This window comes from Protopterus annectens, chromosome 15.part0 (assembly GCF_019279795.1).
Source record: "Protopterus annectens isolate FY-2018-M chromosome 15.part0, PAN1.0, whole genome shotgun sequence".
In the NCBI taxonomy this organism is placed as follows: domain Eukaryota; kingdom Metazoa; phylum Chordata; order Ceratodontiformes; family Protopteridae; genus Protopterus; species Protopterus annectens.
In genome coordinates this window covers 16,001,817-16,021,237 of record NC_056749.1, presented here as the reverse complement: position 1 = coordinate 16,021,237, position 19,421 = coordinate 16,001,817, and positions in this window count along the sequence as shown.

Genomic DNA, 19,421 nt, shown 5'->3' with positions numbered 1-19,421 from the left:
CAATGCCATGCAAATGAGATGAGTAATACTGAATTGCAAAATCCCCGCTGGCATAAGGATGTACCTCACAGTGTAGCGGTACAACACTGAGGTGTGGCCTGGAGATAAAGATGACATCAAGAGACGGGTGTGCCACCTTAGCTGTAAGCACATTTGAGCATTGCTAATTGAGTTTGCCTGTTACTAAGCAAAGCTGCAGGATAGGGGTGTGTTGAAGTAGCCATAGCTTTGCTTAGCTGAGACAACACAAGGTAACCGAATGTGCATGTGAAAGTGGATGAATACGCGCTCAAAACTCGGTAAACGCCTGTGCGCAGCATGCATCACAGCTGAAACAGGAAAGATACAGGAAAAAAATAAGGAAATGCTGCAGCATGGTAATTGGAGTACAAATGAATAATTAACACCTAGGAACCCACAGTGGGCCATTGACAACAGCTATCAAGACTACTAGCAACTACCTGCAGAACAGGAAAGGGGAGGTGCCATACTGCAAAGAAAAGAGAACTGTCACAGCAGAACAAATCAAACTTGCAGTAGATCAGCACAATCCTGGGTTGGGAAAGTACAAAATAAGAAAGCAAGCAGCTGGATGCATGCCTGACAATGGGAGGGGAATCGGGTTGAAAAGTGAAGTAAAGAGCAATAGATGAATCACGGCAGCCAAGCGTAATTCAACACCAAAGGCCTCACAATAGCAGTACCAGCTGTAAAACCCATAATTAAGATACCCTGCAGCTGGAATTGCACATACACACCCAATTACACCAGCAGCATCGATAGCACAAAAGTATAAAGTGTGAAAGCACCTCATGCACACTTGTGTATTCCAAGACACTTTGCACCATTGGTATATACAGATGGGGAACTTTTAATATGTACATGTTAGTGGCTGCCATAGCTTTGATTCACCAACATGTGTTGGAGACTGAAGGTGGTGTGGAGGATGATGCTGACAACCATCTCAGGCACCGGAGGAGGAGAAGAGTGTTCAGACCCAGGGTAACCTGCCAGGGGCTACATGATCCGGAGATAGTAGAGCATTACAGGGTGGACAGGGACACCATACAGCAACTTGTTGAGCTGTGCTGGCCACACCTCAGAGCCAGAAATAACAGAGGGGAACCCATCCCAGTTTACACAAAGGTATATATAAGCTTGAGAATACTAACCACAGTTACCTTTCAAAGGCCAACTGGGGATATCATGTGGATCTCACAGGCATCAGCATCCAGGCACTCCACCAGTTCCTGGATGTCATATTACCACTTGCCAATGAGAACATATACTTCCCCTGAATGCAGGAGGAGTTGGCCAGCAATATGCGTCTCTTCCACCATGTGGCAGACTACCCGGAGGTACTGGGTGCAATAGACTGCACGCACATACACATCAAGTCACCACCCGGTGAGCAGGGTAGGTGATACATAAACCGCAAGGGATACCCCTCCATCACCTGCCAGGTTGTGTGCAATGCCCAGGGCATTATCATGGATGTGAGTGCTGGCAGCCCTGGAAGCTATCACGACTCCCACATCTGGCATGCCTCACAGCTGTATCAGGTATTTGCCAGGGGGGACATCCCATATGGCCACCTGGTGGGGGATGCTGGCTATGCACTGGAACTGTGGATGATGACTCCCATCAGAAATGCATGCACACCCATGCAAGAATGCCATAATGAGGCACACGCACAAACCAGAATCATCATAGAGCATGTTTGGGATGCTGAAATCATGGTACTGTTGCTTGGACATATCTGGTGGAGCCTTGCAGTACTCTCCAGGCATGTGTGCCCACATCTTCATAGTATGTGCAATGCTACACAATATGATCCTGCGGAAATAGCTGCAGCAGGGACAGACTGATGAAGGCCACTCAGCTGACCACCATTGCCAAGGGCTCCACAGACACAGAGGGACTCAGACCATGAACACCCTGTGCCAGCCCCAGTAGGCAGATGGAGGCATGCCCAGTATGCCCATGCCTTGGCAAAAAGGGAACGTATAGCACACACACTGACAGTGTAGGCACCTATGGACTGACACCCTTCTCCACCTGCACACACAGTAAACATGGATGGCACACACACACACACACACACACATGACCACCTTTAAATTGTCATGTATAGGCGATCGACTGTGTGCATCCTACACAGGCAGCCCTCAACTATTGTACACACAACTGCCATTGGCACAAGGTAAGTCAATACCTGAACAGTAAATTAAGCTATCAGCATGTGTTGATACTGTATGTATAGGTTCATAGATACATAGGTAGGTACTTGCCTAACTGCCCAAGGTCATTCATAAGCCTAGCCAAAATGTGTCTGCTGTCGCCACCCCATTGATTAATTAACTGTCCCTCTGTGGAGCAGAGCCAGTTGTGGGATCCCTGGGGTGTATCCACTGCTCCCCACCCACTCTGCAAGGATTTCCTGGAGTGTTAGTGAAGGGCTCCGTATAATGTAATCAGGGATGTAGTTTCAAAGCATGGGGATTACCCGTGACAGGAATCTGTCACTCCAGCATCTTCCAGTTATGATTGTGGCAAGGTGTAGCTCATTACAGTGTGTGGCTCACTGTGACATGGATTCCCATAGGTGGAGCATATCCTCTAAGCCTGACTTGAACACAGTTTTGTTGGCCAGCAAATATCATGTCTGAGTAAACAAGATGCCACTGAGTAATGCAAGAGTTCATGCAGTCTGGCAGCATAGGACACATGTCTGAGGCCATTAATCCTCTTGGCGAGGTACGTTTGTGGCCCTTCTAGCTGTTGGATGTGTCTTCTGAGGTACATCCAAAATGGGTTATCATACTCGATGATGGGATTAATGAGTGATGAGTAAAGGGGCACAATAACCTCAATCTGTCTAGATGCAAATCCTTAAGAAATCAGTTGGCCTACATAGATGGATGTCCTAACTACTTCGCAGATATGATTGTCAAAGGAGAGATCACTTTCTAATGTAGTCCCCACGTACCCATTACGTCATCTGAATTATAGTGTCTGCCACTCATGTGTTAATATGTGTGTGTGTAGTTTCCCAAAATGGAATGACCATGCAGTATGTGGCCTTTAGCTGGAGACCATGACTCTGACACCCTGTGTTGGTCTATGTGAGGCCCCTTGAAGGATGTCTGTGACAGCTGGACTGTCAGTTATGGCTCCCAATTTGCAGTAATCACCAAACATGGTCTGCTGTAGTCCACCTGTGTTAGCCCGTACCTCTGAGAAGTATATGGCAAACAGTAGGGGTCCCAGGACAGAATCCTGTGGGACATCAGTTGTGACTGGTCAAGAGTTGGACCTGGAGGCTGCTAGGCTTACCATGTGGGTTCTGTGTGTAAGCCTGTTGGCAAACCAACCTGTGATGTATGGGTGTATGTACTGGCTGGTGTGTTTAGAAATAATACCGGAGTGGGTAATGGTGTCAAAACCCTTGGCGAGGTCCAGGAAGTATGTGTGAACTACCACACCCCACACCCAAAGTTTAGGTGACTGTAAGATGTCAAACAGGTTCAGTAGGCATGATCTGCACTCAGTCAAGCTGACCTGGGTTGGGTCAAGTGACTGGAGGTTACCATTGTCTATGTTAATGAGTGCCATGAGGATGCACTCCATAGCTGTGCAGATAAGGCTACTCAGGCTTATGGGGTGGTAGTTATCATGGTCAGTTGTGTCACCACCTTGGTGGAGTGGAATAGCTGTTGCCATGCGCCATTGAATGGGCATGTAGCCTGTGTAGAGGCTGATGCTGAATTGCTATATTAGGCAGGGGGTCACTTTGACTTGTAGTGTCTGCAGGATGCAGTCTGGGACATCATCTACCTCCATTGACACTCTGTCATGCCATTTGAAAGGGCCATTACCACCTGTATGTCTCTGATGTCTGTTATACTGTACATTTTGGGTATTGTTGTGGGCCCTGTAGGGGGTGAAGCTTGCACCGAATGTATCATCAAGTGTGTTGGTGATATCAGTAGGATCAGTATATTCAGTGCAATATTGCACCAGCACAGTGCAAATCTGTGTGTTACTGCTTAGATCCTTGCCATAGCCAAAGAAGCCTTTGTGGTCATCTTCCGAATCCATGCCTATTTACCTGTGGATGTCAGCCTTGGATGATTTCATGAGTAACATAAGTGTCTTACTAATGCTGGTCATGGATGTCTGCATGTATTGGGATTTGCTGTTGTTCTGGACTACTATCCTACTTCTGTTGTATAGCCTGTATATTGCAGGGGTCCAGCAGACTGGTGTCCTTGTGTAGGAATAGCGAGTCCTGGTTTACCATTGATGGCACGACCCATACATCTTTGTAGGTGCTTATAGAGTGCATTTGTAATTCTGTCTGTATCTTGAGCAGTGTCATCCCTGAATGTGGGGGCTGTGAACCCTCCCACCTCTGTCATTAGTACTGTGAATTTAGCTATAGGAAAGGTATTCACTGTGTGTTTCTTGGGTGGGGGAGATGGTTGAGAGTGGAAATTATCAGTGAATAGTTCATGGTCAGATCTAAACAGTGACCGGTTTACCTCCGCTGTGTGCAGCTGTTGCACATGTCGGTGATTACCACTTCTAGTATGTTTTCACCTCTCATTAGTCCATCTACCAACTGATACAGGCCATATGAGGTGATAAATCCCAGGAAGTGCTGGGCCCGGAAGTGAATACTTGAGTAGGTTATCCAGTTAAGTGTAGGGTAGCCGACATTGACCAATAACAGGGTGTCTGGTAGGACTGTCATGTTTACCACTGTCTCCAGATAGTTGTAGTGGTGCTCCTGGGTCATGGAGGGTTATCTGTAGCAGCTCACAGTTTGCATTGCAGTTGAGGCTGATGTTAGCTGCACATGGATGATCACAGAGGTATCATGCTGCCCCACTAACTTGGAGGTGTAGGTATCCCCGATGAATATGGATACACCCCCTCCATGTCTGTGCTAGTCCATGTTCAGTGGCTGAAATGTGTGTTATGGGTTGTAGTCTGGTAGTGCCAGTGTTCTCACAGGAGCCTTATACACGTCTCAGTCACAGAACAGATGTAGATGTTGTCCATACTGAGGGGTGCTGTGAGTGCGTGCATGTTGTGAGTACTGTCCCTGGTGTTGAGTAGCCTAACCCTCATTGATTCCGCTATTGTGCAGTTCATGGAGGTGAGATTCACCTCTGAGACCTGGCTAAAAACAGCACCATGGGGGCACCAATAGCCTTGCCCAGCATTCCAAAGCCTTAGGCTGACACATGCAAGTTGGTATGGCATTGTTGCAGGCATATTTCCCATCTGTGCTTGTGTCCCATCTTTCCTGTAGGTAACCTACTGGTAAGCAATACAAAGCCTGAAACCTATACAAGTCCACTAGCTTCCAGGATAGGCTTTTGGAGTGATTATCTATCAGAAATCTATATGCTCTTGCTGTACTTAACTGTTGTCGGACTACATGGTGATTTTACACTGTATATTGTGATCAGAAAACTCTGTATAATCACATATGATGTTGGAGATGGCCTGCACTGTAGAGGTTCACAGATAGGTAGTAGGCTATATGCCCAAGGGCATTTAGAAGCATAGCTACTGTGTGGCGGCTTTATCTGCACCATTGATGAAGTAACTGAGCCTCTGTCAAGCATAGCCAATAAAGTGATTCCAGGCAGAGTTGCTGGAAGCTGTTGAAGACTGGGGTGCTGTAGGGTGATAGGGGCACATAGTGATCTCAAAAGGGCATGTTAACCTGACAACCCAACAGCATTCAATTTCACCAACAGGTCTTGCAGCTATAAAACTGGAGTGGCTCCCCCACACCCTGGCTGTATATTTCTGGGACACATGATCCCAGGGGTGTATATACTTTTGCCCAGTCACACACCAGGGTTTCCCCTGAAGTGTGTCAGTGAGTGGCTATGCCAAGTGTAGTTAGGATGTTAATGTATAGTCTCCCAATTCATGTGTGTTGGTATTTCGTGAAGCTCACTGGGTGTGGGTGGCACCGCCTGTTGTGTAGCCAAGCTTGCACATAGGATTCATGGACATAGGAAATAGGCAGAAGGAACGTTAATGTCAATAGTGTAATGGCTACAGCATTTGCATAATATTTGTGGATTCATGGTTCAAATCCCAATAAAGTCAGAGATGTTTTACATGTTACATAGTATACCTTAACCACAGCTTGCATATATAGGTAGTATTCCTCAGAATAATAAACATTTGGAACACACATAAACCCATGTGTGCTGGAGAGTACAGTTAACAGACAATGTAATGTTATGTAAGCACATAGTGAGATGTTACGTCACTGAAATGTATATATTCTGAGTAGTTAGCAGAAGTCGCCATATTTGTGTGCACAGGTTGTAGGATGTAAAGTTTGTTTAACTGTGTATAACCGCTGGTATAATGTCACACAAATACCTTTAAACCTGCTTACAACTGCTTAAATTAGCCTTATTCTGTAGTAAAACATATCTAATACATTGCAGGTGTTGAACCCTGGACCATGCACACCATAGTCATGGGACCTACCACTAAGGCATCTAATCTGTATACATGTTTAGTGGTTGTTAGACTACACCTTATACTACAGGCATTTGACAGTACTGACCACAAATGGGACAGTTACTTTGTGTACATATGTACAGTACATTGTAATTTACTGTAATGTGTGAATCAACATATACAAGTCTACATATGTATAAGTGTTACAAATTAATACTAAGTATATATATATATATATATATATATACAGTAACATCTATAGCTATATATATATATATATATATATATATATATATATATATATATATATATATATATATATATATATATATATATATATATATATATATATATATATATATATATATATATATATATATATATATATATATATATATATATATATAAACATCTATGAACACACTTTGTGACACAAAAGCATTCCAAATGGATAGAAGTGTATGCAAAACACATGCAGCTCTGGTATTATAACTATTAATATTAACCTAATTCCTCATAGAAGCAATGGTTGCTGTGTATGTGGAGATTGGTGTGGGGGAGGACCGCTGGCTAATGGAATATGCATCAAGGAGGGTTTGTGTCGGATGTTCATTACGTGAACTGGAGGGGTACACATGGAGTATGGGGACAATGTAAAAAGACACAAAACAAGAAACATTCTCATCCATAATACACCCTGTCAGGTCACATTGCAACACTGACTTCAACAAACATATGAACATTAACAGGTGTCATACATATGTACACCAACTGACTTACACATTTGTTTGCAGTAGTGAGAAACAGCTGTAGTACACTGTACATACTAAACACCATAAAAGTTGTACATATCTCAGATGCCTCAGTGGCCAGTGACTGTGGTGTTCATGATCCCGGTTTCAAAACCTGCAAGGGCTGTTACGTCATTTTGAGGTCCCGAATAAGGGATGTTGGATGCAGGGTGATTAAAGCACTTTTAAGCAGTCGTTAACAGGTTGTTGTGCTGGTAAGTGCCAGTAAGCGGCGCTTAAACATGACTACACGGATAAGTGCCACACAGGTTTAACCTTTGCTGAACATCATGCAGATCATGGGCAAAGCCGCTCACAACCGCTGAAATGTGCATTAATCACCCTTACACTACCAGTGCCTGCTCTGAGAGGTAAAATGACCACTGCCAGGATTAGAACACGCAACCATGTACACAATCTTCACAGTAAGCTACCACTAAGCTACCTGAGATGTGCCAACGACCATTGTGTATTCAGACAGGTTAAAACACAAAAGGGAGGATTGTGTGGAAATAGGACAAACCGCCATGTACCCAATGAAAGGTGTATGCTATATACATATATATATATATATATATATATATATATATATATATATATATATATATATATATATATATATATATATATATATCAACATATATATAGCGAGAGAGGGAGAGAGAGAGATAGATATGTCGATATATAGGGATATACATATATATATATATATATATATATATATATATATATATATATGTATATATATATATATATATGTGTGTAGATATATAGATAGGTTAACAACATCTACACAACCATGGAGGTACATATAAACGAGATGCCTACCACATATCGAATGCTTGACATACCAACGCGCATAATCCCGAGGCTTAAAGACTGAAAGACCACAGTACCGAAACACCAGAAGCGTGAGTTTTAAAATCCCGATGTTAAGGGACTTTGAGTTAGTGCTTATGGTGTTGTGGTTCAGGTAGGTTACTGTGTGTAAGTGTGTTTCTTAGGGCTTTAGTGTGTATAAGTGTGTGTTCTGAGTGTGTTGTGTGTTTGTGGGGGACTGTAATGTGTGGGTGTGGGTTTGCCTTGTGTGTCTGTGCAATCTCAGAGGTAGAATATTAAAGTAGGGGGTGTGGGGGTGCAGCCACCCACATGGGGGGTGTAGGGGGGCTTGCCCCCCTGCTCATACATATTGTAGGATGGTTTGTTTGGATGTGGTGGGTAGCAGTGTGTCTGTGTATGCGTGTGTGTGTTCTGTGTTTGTGTTACTTTCGCAAGTTTGACAGTCGCGAGTTTGGGTGTTCGGTAATGTGAGGTTTGGGAGTCTGGGCCCGGTACTGTGGGCGTCGGAATTTTTTGCATTCGGGATTCCATAGGTATCCCGTATACAGCGGTTGAAGTGTTCATATATGAGTATAACATGGACCATAGAAATCACACATTCTGCCACAACCAAACTATATGAACAAAGGATATGGAAAGTATATGCCTATACAATATTACAAATATGTGCCATGGACATGAGCCAAAGAGGGTCAGTCACCAACACATCTCCAATGACTGCAAATATCTATGACAGAAATACACAGACAACTTTCATGCAGCAACACTTTATTACATTCCGATGTATTACCGTAAGGATTCAGGGACTAACATCACCTGCATGCTATACAGGAACCATTTAACAGTGCCTTAATGAATCAGCCTGCAATTACCATAGTATTAGTCCACTAAAGGATAGGTGTTCAAATAGGGAAGGAACCCTCACACACATATCGAATATTTATAGAAGCAGTTCCTACACACCTGCATCTGCTATGTACACCCACCAACATCTCCCCCACACCCAAACCAATTACAATACATACTATAATGACATTACAAATATTCACTCACTGTACGACATCTGCTGAAGCCTTAATTTACCTTGTCAGAGACACAGTAACATGGCCCTATGTGAAATAGTTGCTGTTATACAATGGAACAGCTGCTGATGTTACAGGATGTGTTTGCACTAATCCCGTTTCAGAGGGTTGTATGTACACCAGGAAGTTACCAATTAATGATTATCAGCGCAGGATGATACACATTTACACCAAACCAAAGATGTCTGGGGAGCACACTGTAAACCACCTAACATTATATGCAAAGCCATACAGCCTTGAGCTGCTCAAACATCCTTGCCAGACTGAAACATCTGCATAAGTATCAGGTACAAACAAACCCTGCATAAGTAGCAATGTTCTGAAATATAACAGCTGTACTCACATGTAGAACAGCATCTTCTAGGCATTACACACAATCCACGGGAGTCATGAAGCTAATATATCTCTGTGTGTCTCCATATAGCTGTTGCAATACATCACAAACAACACATCCAGGCCGTCTTCCTTGCAAGTAAGGCAAAGGGACAATGCCCAAGTGAAGTACTCAATTATACACCACTGTTGCCATGGTATTGGCTAATGGAGTACCTGCACAGCTGATGGGCATATAATTAACTACTTTGGAACACCAATTGGTGGTCAGGATAACACGTTACTAATATCTAACTATAAAAGGATGGCTTGTTACAGATTCAAACCATCTGTATATACCAGCAGAACATTACAAAGAAGATTGAAACACAAACCTTGAGTTACTAATAAGGTATGTAGAACACTCAGTATGTCTGTGTATGTAGTACCTGTTTGTAATAATTAAAGTGTATGCAATGCATATAGTGGAAACAGTTATCTTGTAGTGATGTATTGTTGAGCATAGTAATGCTTGTAGTATTTATGTGTATACTGCTGTAGGTCACAAGGCAAACACCTCATGCACCACAAGGGTTGCTATATAAGGGCTTTGAACCCAACAATTTCTCCCTAGCCACTGTCAGTGGCAGGGTTGGTCCAACAAGTATGTGCTATAACAGGGAATAGTATATGTTGATATATTGTAACAGCAGGCATATGTATGGGTGTATTGCTGAGAATAACATGTTGAAGGTGGGCCTACTGTGCAATTATGATTTGCATTGTGGGATATTGTGCCAATAATTGTGTAATGTACAGTATTGTAGACAGATATGTATTACATTTTACATCGCATTACTGTTATGTTAGGCAAACATTAGTTATGTCTATTGGCATTTACAATACACAATAACAGGATGAATATGACTTGTAGTCATCCAACAGTTTATCAGCATGATAGTACAGTAAAATGGAAGAGCTAGTTAACTATCCATGCACATAAGACATGTAATAGGTTCATAGGTAGGTACTAAGCTGTCTGCCCAAGGGCATTTATAAGCCTAGCTACAGTGTGTTGGCTACCGCCACCCCCTTAGGTTAGTTACCTGTGCCTCTGAACAGCAGAGCCATTAGTTCCCTGCACCTCTGTACAGCAGAGCCACTGCAGTGATCCCCGGGGTACATGTCTGTATCCCATCCACCCATCAAGGTTTCTCTTGAAGAGTGCTAGTGAGGGGCCCTGCCTGATGTACATTGGAATCATGTTCCAAAGCATGGGGAGTCTCTGTGTCAGGAATCTATCCCTCAAGCACGTCCTAGTTACCATTGTGGTTATGTTTATATCCCTAGAGCATGTGGCTCTCAGGGGCCTCTGTTTAGGTAGAGCATATCCAGCAATACTGGGTTGGACATGGGCCTTGTATGTCAAGCAGAGATCACCTCTGAGTACGCGGTATGCAACCGAGTACAGCTGGAGTTTCTGTAGTTGGGCTGCATAGGTCATCTGTTTGAGGTCAGTAATCCTCTTGGTGTGGTACTTTTGTGGTCTTTCAAGCTGTTGCAGTTGTCTTGTAAGGTATATCCCAAATGAGGTGTTGTATTCTTTAATGGGTCTAATAAGTCATGAGTAGAGAGGCACAATGACCTCCTTTGCTCTGGATGCGAACCCATTTGAGATTAGGGGGGCCACGTAGAAGGATAGTCTAACCACCTTGGCAATATGGTTATCAAAGGAGAGATTGCTATCTACTTGGGTTCCCAGATCCCCTATTACTTTTTCTGTATGTAGAGGTCTACCACCTATGTGGTAGTCCATGGGTAATTAGTTTTTTCCAAAGGGGATAACTGTGCACTTTTTGGTATTCAGCTTGAGGCCATGAAATTGACACCAGGTATCCATCTCAGTGAGACCCTTCTGGAGGGTGTCTGTATCAGCTGGGGAATCAGTTATGGCCCCTAGTTTGCAGTCATCTGCAAACCTTTTCAGCCAAAGTCCTCCTGTGCTTGCCTGTACCTCAGAGAAGTATATACCGAACAAGAGGGGTCCTAGGACTGAGCCCTGGAGGACGCCATTTGTAACTGGTTTACAGTTGGGCCTAGGGTCTGCAACTCTCACTGTGTGGGTTCTGTCTGTGAGCCAATTTTCCAACCATCTCGTGACATAGGGGTTAATGTTCAGGTTGATGGGTATGTCTATAATACCAGAATGGGAAATGGTGTTGAAAGCTTTTGTGAGGTCAAGGTAGGCTGTGTGGACCTCCTTACCCTCATCTAATGCCTTGGTAACTGTCTCAAAGAAGTCCACCAGGTTTAGGAGGCATGGTCTGCCCTTAACAAACCCAAACTGGGTGGGGTCAAAGGTTTGGAGGTACCCAATGTCTCTGTGAATGAGATCCATGATGATTTGCTCCATAGCCTTGCAGACCAGGCTAGTCAGGCTTATAGGGCAATAGCTCCTGGAGTCTGTTGTGGTGCCACCAATGTGGAGTGTGATAACTGTTGTGTGTGCCACTCTGTGGGTACGTAGCCTGTAGAGAGGCTGTATTTGAACAGTGTATTTAGGTGAGGGGTTAGTTCATTTTGGAGCTCTTGTAAGACACAGCCTGGGACACCGTCTGCTCCCATTGAGGCTGTGTTCTTGGCTTTGGATAGGGCTGTTTTAACTTTGTGTGTCAGTGATTGCTGGGGTCATGCATTCTTCTGGTATGGTTATGGGCCCTTTTGGGGGTGAGAGGGCTGTAAGGTTTGCATTGAACCTGTCTGCCGAAATGTTGGCAATATCAGTTGGTTCAGTGTATTGTCTGCCAGTCTGCACCAACTCAGAGCAGATCTGAGAGTATCCACTTAGGTTCTTGACATAGCTAAAGAACGCTTTGTGGTCATCGTTAGAGTCCTTGGAATTATCTCTTTCAAAGCTAGCCTTGGAAGAATTTATGAGGGACCGTAGTGTCTTGCTGATACTGATCAGGGATGTCTTTCCTTCTAGGGATTTCGCTCTTATCTGTACTAGTTTCCTCCTTCTATTGTAGAGCCTGTTTATGGCAGGGGTCCACCAGAGTGGTTGCCTTTTCTTGGAGGAGTGAGTCTTGGTTTGCCTTGGGATAGCACAATCCATGCATTCCTGCAGATGATCATAGAGTGCCTTTGTATAGGTTTCAGCATCCTGGTCAGCATTGTCTATTGTCGTGGGGGCTGTAAATCTTTTAACCTTGGTCTTAAGCAATGTGAAGTTTGCTTTGGAAAAGTATTTCACATTGGTTTCCTTGTTTGTGGTTGTGGGTGGAATGTTTATATCCAAAGTGATTAGCCCATGGTCTCATCTAACCAGAGAGGGGTTGACGTCAGGTGTGGAACACTGGTTGCCCATGTTGGTGATGACCAGGGCCAATATGTTGTTCCCTCTGGTAGGGGTGTTGACCAGTTGATCCAGGATGTTTGAGTGTATACATTCGTGGAAGCACTGGGCAAGGGAGTTAGTACTTGAGTAGTTCTCCCAGTTAATGTTTGGGTAGTTGAAAGCACCCAGTATTAGGGTGTTTGGTAGGAACTTCATATGTCCCAGTGTCTCTGGAAATGCAGAATGTGGGTCCTGGGTCATGGTGGGTGATCTGTAGCAAGCTACAATTTGGAATGCAGTTATGGCCATAGTTAGTTGCATTTGGATGATCTGTGATGCATCGTGCTGTGCCACCAACCTGGAGGTGTGAGTATCCTTGATGAATATGGATACACCCCCGCCATTTGTGGCTGAAAGGTGTGGTATGAGTTATAGCCTGGTAGTGCTGTGGTGCTCTCTGGAGCCTTAAACCAGGTTCCTGTTACTGCACAGATATCAATGTTCTCCATACAGAGGAGTGCCTCGAGTGCATGCAATGTGAGGTCCAGACTTCTGGCATTGAGTAGCGTTACTCTCTATTTATGGTTACTTGTGCTATATACGGTGGTGGGTTTGTCTTTTGAGCATTGCATAAAGGTCCACATTGCCTAATATCTACCTCTCTAGTATTGTTTGCAAAAAACAACAGCTGTGCATGTGTACATGTTCTGCAAATGTGTATTGACCCTTGTTACAGGGCTGTGCCAAATGGCTATGTGCACACCTACATAGAGAGGATATTGACATTAGAGACAGAATGTCAATGTGGACAGTACTGGTAATGAAACAGGGTGCATATCATCTTTAACTCAAGTGTGACATCTGCTGTAGGAGTGTAAGATGTAGGAAACCACTGCCCATGTGTAATAACTGCTTCATAGGTGATGGCTTACACTATCTGATCATATCCTGATCATGTCGATATTGGCAGCAGAGTCTATTGATATTTGACTCTGTGTGGGGAGTGGTTGTCTGTGGCAAACAGAGCTCATGGTTCTGGTGGGTACGTGAGCATATACCCAGACAAGGATACAGCTCTGTTGACACGTGCATCATCTGTACTCAACTATCAGGATGTGATGTGGCCCTCAGAGGGGGACTTCTACTAAAGGTAGCTACCGTGTTCCTGTAATAGCTAATGTTGCCAAGTGCATAACACAAATATGTACTTGTGAGCATCACTGCCTAAAACATCTGCATAAGCAGTAAGTAAACTAAATACAGTACATGGTACATGGTACTTATAGTACTGAATGCTCATACAGGCATGTCCACTAGTCAGCTACTGAGTTTTACTAATGTTAGCTTTGTGTATGTGGCCATCCTGGGGGAATGCAATCTCTAAGACATGTACACTGCCAAACCCACCTAACACAACACCCCACACATTGTCTGGGATGCAGCTACAGGGTTGAGCTTGGAGGCAGTTCATTCTACACCCGTGACTGGTCTAGACAGTCAAGAGGTGTATGTTAACACATGCATCCCATCACCACAACCAACACATACCCTTACCAGAACACAGTAAGGACACAGACACATGCCACCAGAATTCACACACATCCACAGAGGCCTCTAAGTTTCTGGCCAAGCAAGAGGCCTCCCAAGTTGGAATAGACAGACAACAGTATACAGAGACTGTATGACATAGTTTGCATAATTGTGTCACTCCTCAGAACACGTGGCCAGAAACATGGCCAACAGTACGCTTTTGTGAATGCAAACTCTAGCACTGTCACACACCAACCTCTATGGAGGCAAACATACTGTCAACTACCTGTCTGCCATGATTAGCTGCATACCCACACACTCAGACCACCTTTTGAACTATACACGTCTCTGGCATATTCTATGTTGTTGTGCAGGACCTGTGATGCAGTAGCCTTGACTGCATGGAAACACATGTAGGAACCATCAGGTCTTGTAGCCCATGCAGGTATGTCCCAAGTCCTGGGTAGCATTTTGCCATTGGCCAGAATGATGCAGCAGTACAGGGACAAGAATTGTATTCCACAATCGTGTAATGTACTGGTGTAATTCAAAGAGTATCCAGCATCTCTCTGCCTGGGATAACATGGTTGACAGGCTATGATTCTTTGCCAGACAGGGCTTGCACCTGTCACCCCTGAGAATCCGGATACTGGCAACGGCCTGTGCTTCCCCTATAGTGCCCTCATCATGCTAAGTTCAAGTGAAAGTCCACTGGTGCAACAGGGACAGCCAAGAAATAAACTGGGTCTTGTTACTCAATGATACAAATTAGGTACTCAATATGGACTCACTCACGGCAATCTGAAACATGGGGAACATATCTGTGCAGTGATAGTTATGGTTCAATGCTCTGGAGAGCACCCCTGCATGACCATGTTATAACGCATACCTCACCTCATGGCCATCACCCTTTATTGGAACACATGGCCCACAGGTGTGTCCAACTTCCTGAGGGATATGTACACCCCTACACTAGTTGCACTTGCACAACGTAAGATGCATTATGCTGAGCAACTACCTTTGTGCCAAAGTTTAATCCAAAATGCACCTTGTGACAGATCATCCACCATACCTCAGAATTCCCAACTGTCATTGTGCTGTAATGGGGAATACCAGTTTTGAGACAGGAAACCATAATCATGGCCACTCAGCTATCCCATTATGAACTGGGAAGACTCATCATGTACCAACACCTGTGCTCAATGCATGTTGGATGTCAGCAACAGCAATGACCTGGATCACCATAGTCACACAAATAGGGGTAACAGTATGCCACACATGGTCAGTCTTCAAAGCCAATTTTATGCTCCTTAAGAGTGAAGTGGTGACTGTCATGGCACCCATGCAGATGTACAATGCATGTGCAAATGCTGCGTCCTACACAAATGCACTTTAAGCACTCACATATGTGCAGTGATTGTACCATTGAAACAGGAACAGGATTCGACCAAACACAAACATGAAGGCAAACCAGTGGTACCCTGCCTTAAACTGTACCACAGAAGGTAGTAACTGTTGCAAGAGTCAACACATGAGTGGAAGATGACCCATGATCAGCCTCCGTAAGATGCAGACGGATATGGCATAAGGTAGTTGCTCAGCATAATGCTTCGCTAGGGACGGCTTCCACCTGTCACCACTGGGCTTTCAGATATTGGCAAAGGCTCTTGCCACCCCCATAGTGCCTTTTTTAGGCAAGGCTCAAAAGTCAAACCCACCCCCATAGACAGCACAAGAAACAAGAAACTAAGGGTAATGCTGCTAAACACCAGAAGTCTTAACCTCAAGATGCACGCACTTGAAGCTCTCCTCAGTATGGAGAACATCAATATCTGTGCAGTGACAGAAACCTGGTTCAAGGCTCCAGAGAGCACCCCAGCACTACCAGGCTATACTTCATATCATGCTTTTTGGCCCCAAAACCCGGACCGAACCACAAAAGGAGGGGGAGTTTCCATATTTATCAAGGATATCCACACCTCCAGGTTAGTGGCATTGCACGGCATCGGAGACCATCCATGTGCAACTAACAGTGGGAAAGACTGCTTTTCAGTTTATAGCATCCTACAGACCACCCTCTCAAAGTCAGGAATCCCATTCGGCTTTCCTGAAAACATTGGAGAACATGAAGATCTCCGAACACCATTATATTGGGTGACTTCAACTACCCAAACATTGACTGGGAGCACTACTCAAGCCCCAGCACCTTAGCCCAAAGATTCCTGGAAATTATAAACTCAAATGCTATGGAACAACTAGTCACCACTCCCACAAGAGGGGACAACATACTAGACCTGATCATTACCAACATGGGGACTCTATGCTCCACACCAGAAGTATATCCCTCATTGGTAAGATCAGACCATAGATTCATTTCACTGGATGTCCACATCCCGACCCCACCCCCAACCCAGAAAACCACAGTGAAAAACTTCTCAAAAGTGAACTTCTCACTTCTCAAAACTGAAGTGGAATCCTTCAAGGCCCCAGGGCCAGTGGAAACTACGGCCCAAACTGCAGAATCCTATATAAATCCATTCTATGGACATCTCCAGGAATGCATGGATCATGCTATCCCAAACAAAACCAAGACCCAATCATCCAAAGGCAGGCGTCCAGTCTGGTGGACCCCTGCCATAAATAAACTGTACAACAGAAGGAGGAAGCTACTACATGATATAGCAAAATCCCTAATAGGGAAGGCATCTCTGATCAGTACTAGCAAAAAATTATGATCCCTCATAAAATCCTCCAAGGCCAGTTTCGAGAGAAAAATTGCACAGGACACCAAAGACAATCATAAGGCTTTTTTCAGTTATGTTAGAAACCTGGGATGCAACTCCCAGACTTGTTCTGAGTTGATTCTAAACGACAAAAAATACACTGAACCCACAGACATCGCCAATATCCTGGCAGACAGGTTCAGTGCAAACTCCCCCCCCCTCCCCCCCAAAAGAGCAAGTATCTATCCCGGCAGAGGGCTGCCTCCCAAACATCTCAGATGCTCAGGTGAAGGCTGCCCTCTCCAAAGCAAAAAACACTGCTTCCATGGGACCAGATGGTGTCCCATGTTGCGTCCTACATGAACTACAAGAGGAACTAATCCCTCAAATAAAACAGCTATACAATCTCAGCCTCACTACAGGATATGTGCCCACAGAATGGCGTGCAGCAACAGTGGTCCCACTCCACAAAGGTGGAGCCTCTATGGACCCTGGAAACTATCGCCCCATAAGCCTGACTAGCTTAGTCTGCAAGGCTATGGAGAGGATCATCATGGAGCTCATAAACAAAGACATTGGGGACCTACAGACACTAGATCCTACCCAGTTCGGCTTTGTCAAGGGCAGATCCTGCCTTTTGAACCTGGTTGACTTCTTTGAAACAGTCACCAAAGCCATAGATGAAGGGAAGGTAGTCCACACAGCCTATCTGGACCTTGCAAAGGCATTTGACACAATACCCCACTCTGGCATCATAGATAATCTATCCAGCTTAAATATAAACCCCTATGTCACAAGATGGGTCGCAAACTGGCTCAAAGACAGAACCCACAGAGTGAGAGTTGCTGGAGCCATGTCAGACTCGAAACCGGTTACAAGTGGCATCCCACAGGGTTCTGTCCTGGGACCACTCTTGTTCGGTATATACTTTTCTGAGGTACAGGCAAATGTGGGAGGACTATGGCTCACCAAGTTTGCAGGTGACTGCAAACTGGGCACCATAATCAACTCTCCAGCTGACACAAACATCCTTCAAAAAGGTCTCACAGAGACAGATAACTGGTGCCAGCACCATGGTTTAAAGCTAAATGCCAAAAAATGTATAGTCATACCCTTTGGCAAAAACAATCTGCCCACAAATTACCACATAGGCAGAAACCCATTAAGTACAGAGAAAGTTATTAGGGACCTGGGGACCCAAGTTGATAGCAATCTCTCCTATGAAAACCACATTGCCAAAGTGGTTAGAAAGACCTTCTACATAGCCCACCTCATCACGAAGGGTTTCACATCTAGATCAAGAGAGGTAATCGTGCCCCTTTATTCATCCCTCATCAGGCCCATCATAGAATACAATGCCTTTTGGGATGTACCTTACCCGACACCTGCAGCAATTAGAAAGACCCCAAAAGTATCTCACCAAGAGGATCAAGAGTCTCAAACAGATGCCATATGCTGCTCGGTTAAAAAAACTCCAGCTCTACTCAGTTGCATACCACCTGCTTCGAGGCGATCTATGCCTGACATACAAAGCTATGTCAAATCCAGAATTAATGGACATGCTCCACCTCAGTAAATCTAAATCCCTTAGAGCCACACTCGAGGGACTTGAACCTCAGCACAGAAATAAATAGAACTTGCTGGAGGGACAGGTTCATAATCCAGAGGCTCCCTTTGCTCTGGAATAGAATTCCCGTTCATGTGAGGCAGAGCACCTCACTGAATCTCTTCAAGAAGAATCTCGATAAGTGGATGGGGGATCGTAGGTTTGTCCCAGGGATTACTCCCGTGTCACTATTAGACAGAGGCACAGTAAACTAAACCTTAAAAAGGGCACAGTATACTCAAATCAAAGGATGGCGTAAGCCATACAGAATCGGGCTAGGCTTATAATTGCCCCAGGGCAGATAGCCTAGTATGAACCTATGAACCATATAAAAATCACACAAAGCTACTGTGAAACTAATCATCCACATATTATGAGGCCAACCACAGAGGATTCCATAGCTGTGTCATGAAACATAATGGCAACAAGACCTGCTGTGCTTCACAGCATTATGACATGGGAAGCACTGCACCTACGGAAATAGCACTTGTTCATCCAGGTAGGGTCTTGGATAACATAAACACACTGTCCCCCCAACAGGTACACATTCATATATCCATTTACACTACAGACCCCTGTAACCACAACTATGCAGGTACACACTGCACTCAGGCTGCACGGGACCTGTCCACATCCCAGGTTGTATCATACACATATGTTAAAACAATTTGCTCTCCACATAAACATCATGTAAAATCA